An 8,929-nucleotide genomic window follows, 5' to 3' on the forward strand; every position below is an offset into this window, starting at 1 on the left:
CAGTAACTTGCTGTCTGATTTTGAGAAAGCCACCTTCCAACCTTAGAGACCTTCCCTGGGAACAGCACAGGGCTTGGTTGATGATTCTATGTGCGTTAAACTTTTAGGACATTAAAACTGTGGTTGGTGCTAACTAGGGGACTGTGCTCCTATTTTTCCTGGAATTGACCTGGTGGTACTGGGCTACTAACTGAAAGGTTAATGGTTCAATCCACCCAGTGGTCTGTGGAAGACACCTCTGGCTGGCTGTTCCCAAACTCTCTGGGGCAGTTCGACTCTGTCCCATGGGGGTCACTCTGAGTTGGAACAGGAGCCTGGTGTCACAGTGGGCTACATGCCCCTGGTGTCATAGGGGCTAACCACAAGTTCAGTGGTTTGAATCCAACAGCCAGCCTCCCTGGGAGAAAGATGAGGCTGTCTACTTCCGTAAAGATTGGAGACTCACTTCCTTTTTGTCCAACATCTTAGCGAGGCTGCCGCGGTGGTAGCTGCTCTCGAGCTTCGTGATGCCGCCCAAGGACGACAAGAAGAAGAAGGATGCCAGGAAGTCGGCCAAGAAGGACAAAGACCCAGTGAACAAGTCTGGGGGCAAGGCCAAAAAGAAGTGGTCCAAAGGCAAAGTTCGGGACAAGCTCAATAACCTGGTCTTGTTTGACAAAGCCACCTATGACAAGCTCTGTAAAGAAGTTCCCAACTATAAGCTGATCACCCCAGCTGTCGTCTCAGAGAGACTGAGGATTCACGGTTCCTGGCCAGGGCCGCCCTCCAGGAGCTGCTGAGTAAAGGACTTATCAAGCTGGTTTCCAAGCCCAGAGCTCAAGTCACTTACACCAGGAACACCAAGGGTGGAGATGCCCCAGCAGCCGGTGAAGATGCGTGAGCAGGTCCAACCAACTGTACATTTTGAACAATAAAATTTTATTAGCTCAAAAAAAAAAAAGATTGGAGACTCAGTGGGCAGGTCTACCGTGTCCTATAAGTCAGGATGGATGCCTGGCAGGGCGGGCTAATTGCTACCTGCTGTTCTGGCATAATTGTCTGTTACTCCCCCTGTCACTTAAAAAGTGTGCTAATTTGGACCATCGATTATTTCAGGGGTGGGAAACCTTTTCCCTGCCACGGGCCATTTGGATACTTACAACATCATTCTTGGGCCATATTGGCCAGACATTGAAGTAACTCATTCCTAGTAGTTCGAAACCGCCAGCAGCTCTGAGGGAGAAGGACTGGGCTTTCTGCTCCCATAAACAGTTCCCGTCTCAGAGATCCACAGGGGATGGCTGAGTCAGCAGTGCCTCCAGGACAGTGAATTTGTTTGTTGTTGAATGTGATGGCTAAGGAGTGTTGGTGGCACAGTTATGTTGTTGGGCTGCTAACTGCAAGGTCATCAGTTTGAAACCACCAACCCACTCCTCAAGAGAAAGATGAGGCTTTCTGCTCCTGTAAAGGTGGTCAGCCTCGGAATCCCACAAGGACAGTTCTACCCTGTCATTATGAGTCAGAATGGTCTGGTTGGTACTGAGTTTGGTGGGGTTGGAGTCTGACGGCCAGAAAGAGGTCTCTTTGGGGAGGTGTGTGGTGTTCACTGGTATGGATGGCTTGCAGACTGGACAGTCCCCACTCCTAAATTAGATGGTCATACTGTGCCTAACCAGCCCTGTTTCCTTGCATGTTCTTGGCAGAATCAGGTGCAAGTAAAATTTTTGCCCTGCTCTGAGAACAGGGGTGGGGTGACTTCTCAGGCAACAGGGGGACCTCGGGGTCTGATCATTGAACTGTGCAGTTCCTAAGCCTGCTGCCATGTTCCTGGTCCATCTGTTCTCATTCTTGCTTTGTATGTGAAGTGCCCTGCCACTCAAACCAGGAAATGATTCTGTTTGCCTCTGGCTTCCAGGAAAGGAAACTATGCCCCCTGGACTACACCACTCTGCACAGCAGGCACAGTGGTCACGTGCTCAGCTTCTAACGTGAAGGTCTGCAGTTCAAACCCGCCAGCTGCTCCTCCAGAGCAAGAAGTGGTCATAGGCTGCCCTAAAGATTTATAGCTCTGGAACCCAGGGGATAGTTCCGCTCTGTCCTTCAGGGTTACTATGGGTCAGAAGTGGTTTGATGGTAAAGATTTGGTTGTTTGGGGACTGTAAAACATGGAAATTCTTTAAAATAGAGAAGGCATCTAATACGGCATTGCTGATTCAAGAACCTAGTATGCCACCGTTAAGTCACTCAGCATTGGATCAGATTTGATATTCTTTGCAAACAATTTACCTGTACACCAAGTTCATTCCGGCTCAGTGACCCTGTAAGGAGAGTGTAGCCCTGCCTTGTGCTTTCCAAGACTGTGCGTAGTGATGGACGCAGAGAAGTGGCTGCTCTGTTCTCACTGGGAACTTGCAGGGAGCTGGCACTTTAACCACTTTAAAGTGCTTTAACCACTGTGGCACCAAGGCGCCTCCCAAGTTAAAATGTATTAATTATTCCAATACCAACTTAATATAACAAAAGTTAATTGTAACGTGTAAGACCGAAAAAGCTAGATTCGACTGAGAAGCAAAATGCACGTCCAGAAACTCAAGGCCGCTTCCCATCAGTCTCACCGGAAGTTTCATTTCTCATCAAGTAAGAAAGTTCAGTCAATACCACATAGAAGGAAAAGCCTCATGACTTCATCCATTCAAGGTCTATAAAACAAAGCAGGCAAGGATCTAGTTCTGCTTTATCCTTTTGAGTAGACTAATCTTTGGTAGTTTTATTTATTATATTGGAATGTTTCCAACACAAAAATGGAACCCCCCAGCTATCAAGTTGACTCCAAGTCATAGTACCTAGTGACATTGTTTTCTTATTAGTATGCTTGTTTGTTGTGGTTGTTATTGTTGTTGCTGGTAAGTCATCGTTCCAATTCCGTCTATGTACAACAGAAGGACACACTGCCCGGTCCAGTGCCATCCTCACCATTGTGCCGTGTGAAGCCATTGTGGTAGCCCCTGAGGGAGGTGCAAATGTTCTGTGCTTGGTTAGAACTAAAGGTTTGCCATTGAAACACACTCCGCAGCACGACGGAAGAAAGGCCTGGTGGTCTGTTTTAATACAGGTCATAGCTGAAAACACAAAATGAACCTCAAGGGGAAGTCTTACTCTGTTATTGACTCTTCTCAAATGAAAAACACAAACATGTGCTCAGGCCAGAATACATGATCGCACATTTTCTGATGAGAGTTGGGAAAACCAAATGAGTCATCGGCTTAATTCTCTAATCTCTATTTACGGTTCAAACCCTTCCCTTCCCCACCTGTCTCCCACACGGACTTTCTGGATGATCTTCAGCTATCCAACCCAGACAGTGTAACATGTCACTGATGGAACAAATGTCCCCAGGCGAGGGGAGCTCCGGATTCTGAACCCTGCTCACAGGTCAGAAAGAAACAGACTCCCAGGAGCCATTGCTTGCTTTGTGGCAGCAGATGGACATTCAGGAGGAAGCAGATGTACTTGCTGCAAACCCAGCTGGAGGACTTTTGTCCTCAAGAATCCTTAAGGGCAGGATTGAGAGTGGTGATTTGCTGGACCATCAGATTCCTTGGAGTTTGCCAAGCAAAGACCCAAATGGAAGGCTGTGCTCTTAAACAGAGATGTCAAAGTAGCCCTGTGTCCACATCCCGCCCACACCCACTTCTGTGCCTGTTCCCTTTCAGGAAGTGAGGAACAGAAGTCCCAAGGCCGGCCAGGGGCTGTGCTGGTCTACGCCCCAAAGAAGAAACCACCAGCCACTTTTAACTGGTTCAGTCCAGCGTTTAGAATACCATCCCATCTTTACCAAAAAAAAGTGGGGAATTTAATCTCAGGAGGAACAACAGCAAGAGGTATTCGACGTTAAAAACAAAACAAGCCTGTGGGCTTCCTTCAGTTTCCAACATTATCTGCATTGGAAATGCTTAGTGCTGTCACGACACTTTGACCTTGCTTTGGGGACATGAGGAAACAGCTTTGGTGATGCTAGTCCTTCGTGCTGAATTCGTTTCCTATGAATAACCCTTCTCATTTGATTTCAGAGAAAAAGAAAACAGTCTAGTTCGAGATACTTGACTTTTAAATGTTGGCCCGCAGAAAAGAGCTATTCGCGTAGCCTGAAGCAATATCATTGCCATGTGTTTGTCTAACTCCTCCCCACTCCTGCCCTGCCACCTGCCTTTGCCCTCCTGATCACTGTCTGGTTCTTTGGAAGTTTCAGCATCATGTGCTCTGCCTGGAAGCACCAGCTTAGGACTACTTGGGCAGCTTCACCTTCCACTTGCACCCAACCTTTGGTTTTGCTGTTGGCTGCCGTCTAGCTGACTCTTCATGGCCACGCGTGGGCAAAGAGTCTCTGGGGCCCGGTGTGCATCATTCTCGCATCACGGGCATGGAGCAGTCCCCAGCCTCAGTTAGTGCGCCAGTCCATCTGCCCTGGGGTCTCCCTCGCCCTTGCTGGCCCTCTGCTTAACCCAACACCATGTCTTTCTCCCATGATTGATTCCCCCAAGATCTGTATCCAATGCAAGCAAATTGGTTTGCACTGGCTGCATGGGGGAAGCAGACCTCCAGGGCTTTGCAATAACTGGCCGTAGGCTTCCGGTGTCAGAGCAACATTTCTTCCTTCACAGCATGGTGGGCACACTGACAGAGGCAGGGTGGGTTCGTCCAGCCGTTGGCGTACCACCGGCATTGTGTGGTCACCAGGCTGGAGCTTGACCTGTTGGCAGACATTTACTGAGTGGAGCCCAGAATCTCACGATGGCATGCCAAGACACAAGGTCACAGCAGGTGACGGTCCAGGCTGGGAGCCCAGAATCAGAGAGCTGGAAGTGGTGACGAGTGAGGAAGATTCCTCTGTGGACTCAGCTCCTCAGCCAGGGGATGCTGTGGCTACGTGCTGGGTGGGTGGGGGGGGGGGTTGGGTCACCTCCAGTGGCCAGTCCTCACGGGACAGGGCATGTGCAGGCGCTCCTCCATCCTGATTAGCGTAGGGGCAGCAGTGCAAGGACATCCTGGAGCATTTTTACCATTACCATTTAAATTTTCTGATCACTGAAAGCCACACTAGACAATGTAAGCCATTGCAATGAGTGGGGCTCATTGCCTCTCTGTGCAGAGTGAGCACGGTGCTCCACAAGTTCTGTAAGACCTGCCCTTTCAGAAACAGACTGATAGGTCTGTCCAAGGCTTCTCTGGGAAGGTTAGAACCACCCACCTTTCTATCACTACAATAGTGCTGAACCATTGGTGCCACCGACTTCAAAAGGAATGGCGTCATCCGGTCAGTGAGAAAATTCACTGGATGCATAGCAACCCTGAGTGACAGAAGCAAATTGCTTTGTCAGGCCTCCCAAGGTATAAGCTGAACAGAAATCTACCGCCAGGCCTTTCTTCCTCAGAGGGGCTGTGTGGGCTTGAAGGATCTGTCTTTGAGTTAGCAAAAACGTGATTAAGAAGTGCCTCGTGTACTGTGTGAGCCACGAGAAGCCCCCGAACGTGAAAGGCTGCTAAGAACTGGAAATGCCCCTGCGAGAATAAAGAACAGAATCACGTCTGCGGATACAAATAAAGACCTTTCTGGTGAGCCCAGATGCACTGAGAGTCATCAGAATACAAAGATGTTCCTCTCAGTTACCAAGTGTGACACCCTAAGCAAGGAGCGGCTTCCAGGCTCATTAGGTAGTTCTGAAAGGACAGAAACCCAAACCACTGTGCCAACTCAGAGTGCCCCTCGGGGTGCCCGCGGCCGTGAATCTTTAGGGGTGTAGCCAGTCACAGCTCCTGCAGAACGGCTGGTGGGTTTGAACCAACAACCGAGTGGCTAACAGCTCAATGCTTAGTCCACAGCGTCACCTTGAAAAGACAGCTGAGAGGGAATTCATTGTGTGAGTGTAGTGAGTTGAAAAAGGTACTTTTCTTAACTGGAAGGAAGTTAGTTATCCAAGGTGTGCAGCGCAGGGATAAGGAAACATATTTTGACTGGCCCTTCCTCCCGCTCTGGCCATGGATCGGCCTTGAAAAGGACAGATCTCCAAACACGGGGCAAAACAACAAGTTGGACTCTTTCTAAGAGGGGGTGAAGCGCTCCCCTTCCGAAAGGAATGAGCTGTTCCTGAGACTGGTGAGGTGAACAAAGAACAAATGCTTTCCCCACGGAGGGCGGCAGGGAGGGAATTTAACCCGATCCGCCAATCCCAGTTCACAGGGCTTCCAAAGGGCCCCGGCTTAAAGGTCAAGCTAGTAACCTCTCCTCCTCCGGAGAACCATAAGGTTTTCTACTCCCATGGAGAGTTACAGTCCCAGAAACTCGCAGCAGCAATTCTGCTCTGTCTGCAGGGCCACCGAGTCAGAATGGACTTGATAATAGGAATGCATCTTTGGAAGGTTTCCAAGACTGCAAATCATTAAGGGAACAGAAAGCCTTGTCTTTCTCCCACCGAATGAATGGCTGGTAGGCTTGCACTGGTGGCTTTAGAATGAACAGCTCAGTGCCTAAGGCACAGCCTCACTAGTGCTGATTCTGACCCAGAGCGATTGTTGAGGGCAGAATAGAACTGCACTGTGGGTTCCCAACAGCCTCAATCTTGACAGGAGTGGAATGTTTCTCCATTTCCCCGCCGAGCTGCTGGTGGTTTTGAACTGCTGACTTTGTGAGTAGCAGCCCACGCCGGGGGAGGAGCCACAGACACATGAAAAGTCTAGGAGGGGTGTGTGAGCAGAAAGATACAGAGGTGAAGTGAAGTAGATCCAGTAAGGGGAAAGAAAAAGATGGGGCCTTCTTTGAAATATACAAATGATGTTAACAGTGGGCGATAAAGAGATCCTATTGTACAGTCAAGTGTATTTCTTAAAATTTTATTCCATATGTTATATTGTGTTATATGAGGGGGCTTCAAAGAGCTCATAGAACAATGAAAATTAAAATATAAGGGACATCTCCCATGAACTTTTTGAGGCTTCCTATATGAAAATTAAATTGGCTCATGCCTCACATAGAGGTCAAGAAAGAAAAAAATGTGGACTCTGCTGATTAGCCTCAGTGCCTCCTGGTATCCTCTTGCCCGGTTAGCTGTGAATGACCACGTGGAGTAGCTCCTGAATGGCAGATACTTATCAACAGATCAAGCTCCCAGGGAAGGAAGATGTGGGTCACATTCCCAAGAAGCTCCCAGTACCTCTAGGTGACAGCGGAGGCTGGAGGGAATTTGAAATGTCTAATGAAAGAGGTGGGGCCACAGGCACATTGTCAGGGGAGCATTGGCTGCTGACTGCTAAGTCAGAAGTTCAAATGCACCAGCCCATCCACAGGAAAAAAATGAGGCTTTCTGATCCCAGAAACTCTCTACGGAGTCACTGTGAGCTGGAGTCCGCTCAATGGCAGTGGGTTTGGTGGTGGGTAATGGAAGAGGGAGAAAATGAGTACCGCTTTGGATTTACCGGCAAGCCAGACACACTTACTACCTTCACGGAGGTTACCTACCAGTGGGGAGGCAGAGGATAACACTTATACTATATATTGCATGCATAAATGTATATATATGTGTGTGTGCGCAGAGATGGATATATGTACACGAACACATACATATCCATGTACACATACATGTATACATATATCCATGCAGTAATAACTACGATGAAGAAAACATGAACTGGTGATAGTTTTGCTCTAGGAGATAGAGTGGTCAGAGAGATGCTATCGGAGCGCTCACATTCTGAGCTGAATCCTGAATTAAATGGATGAATGAATGGAGCAGCCACATGAACATCTGGGACTGGGGTATTCCAGAACTAAGCAAGAGCAAGGGCAAATCCTAAGCACTGTTTCCATAGTTCAGGAAATTCACGGAGGCCAGTGTACAGGATGATGTTAAGAAATAAAGTGAAAGAATTAACAAGGGAGAGATGCATTGTGGGACATGGAAAAGACTTTGGGGAAACCCATAGTACAGAATTTTAATTTTATCTAACCAAATGTGTTTATTTGTTCTATGGGCTCTTAAAAATCAATACATTTTTGTTGTTACATATGTATGTAGCAAGATATTTACCTTTTCCATATTCTTCACATTAACTAATTCAGTAACATTAATTTTGCTCATCACATTGTTCAACCAGAATGAGCACTTGAAAATTTTTCTACCACCCATAACAGAAGTTCAGTGTCCTCTAAACAATGAGCCTACCTTTCCTGTTCCTTCCCACCCACTCCTGGTAAACACTCATAAACACTGGTCTCTGCATAGTTCACATAAGTGAGATCATCTACACGTGCGCATCTGTGGCTGACTTACCATATATACTCGAATATAAGCCCACCTGAATATAAGCCGAGGTACCTAATTATTACCTAGGAAACCAGAAAAACTGATTGACTCGAGTATAAGCCTAGGGTGGGAAATGCAGGATGTGAATTAACACAGAGACCAGAGGGGAGAGACGGAGCGCAGCCACGGACACATCCTTATCAGTTTAGCTGCCAGTGTAAGTGAATCACTACGGTGCTTCTGTGAATTGGAGCCGTCCACATCATAGGACGACTCTGATTGGTTAGATGTGCATAAACAGTCAAACCCCTGAAGTGTCAGCGGGGCTTTCAATGAACAGCTGAGAAATGGCAATCACTCACGAGATGTTACACCTTGCTGGGGTACCACTAACCCGTGTATAAGCTGAACCCCCAAAACTCGGCTTATAAACGAGTATATATGGTATTTCACCCAGTCGAATGAGTCCAACTTTCACCCACTTTGTAGCACGTGTCAGGGCCTTGTAGCTCTTCTGGCCATGTCCCTGGGTGGTACAAACAGTTAAGTGCTTGACTTAACTGGGAGGTTCAAGCAGCCAGCCTTCTGACTGGTAGTTAAGCACTTGGCTGTTTTATTCCAGAGCTCATAAAGAAGATATATAGTAAGCCAAC

At 47.8% G+C, this 8,929-nt stretch overlaps 1 pseudogene; it reads left to right on the plus strand.

The window, feature by feature from the left end:
* Nucleotides 1-450: 450 nt before the first annotated feature.
* LOC142461707 (small ribosomal subunit protein eS25 pseudogene) lies at nucleotides 451-922 on the plus strand (annotated as a pseudogene).
* The last annotated feature ends 8,007 nt before the right edge of the window (nucleotides 923-8,929 follow it).

The sequence above is a fragment of the Tenrec ecaudatus genome, chromosome 11 (assembly GCF_050624435.1).
Source record: "Tenrec ecaudatus isolate mTenEca1 chromosome 11, mTenEca1.hap1, whole genome shotgun sequence".
NCBI lineage: Eukaryota > Metazoa > Chordata > Mammalia > Afrosoricida > Tenrecidae > Tenrec > Tenrec ecaudatus.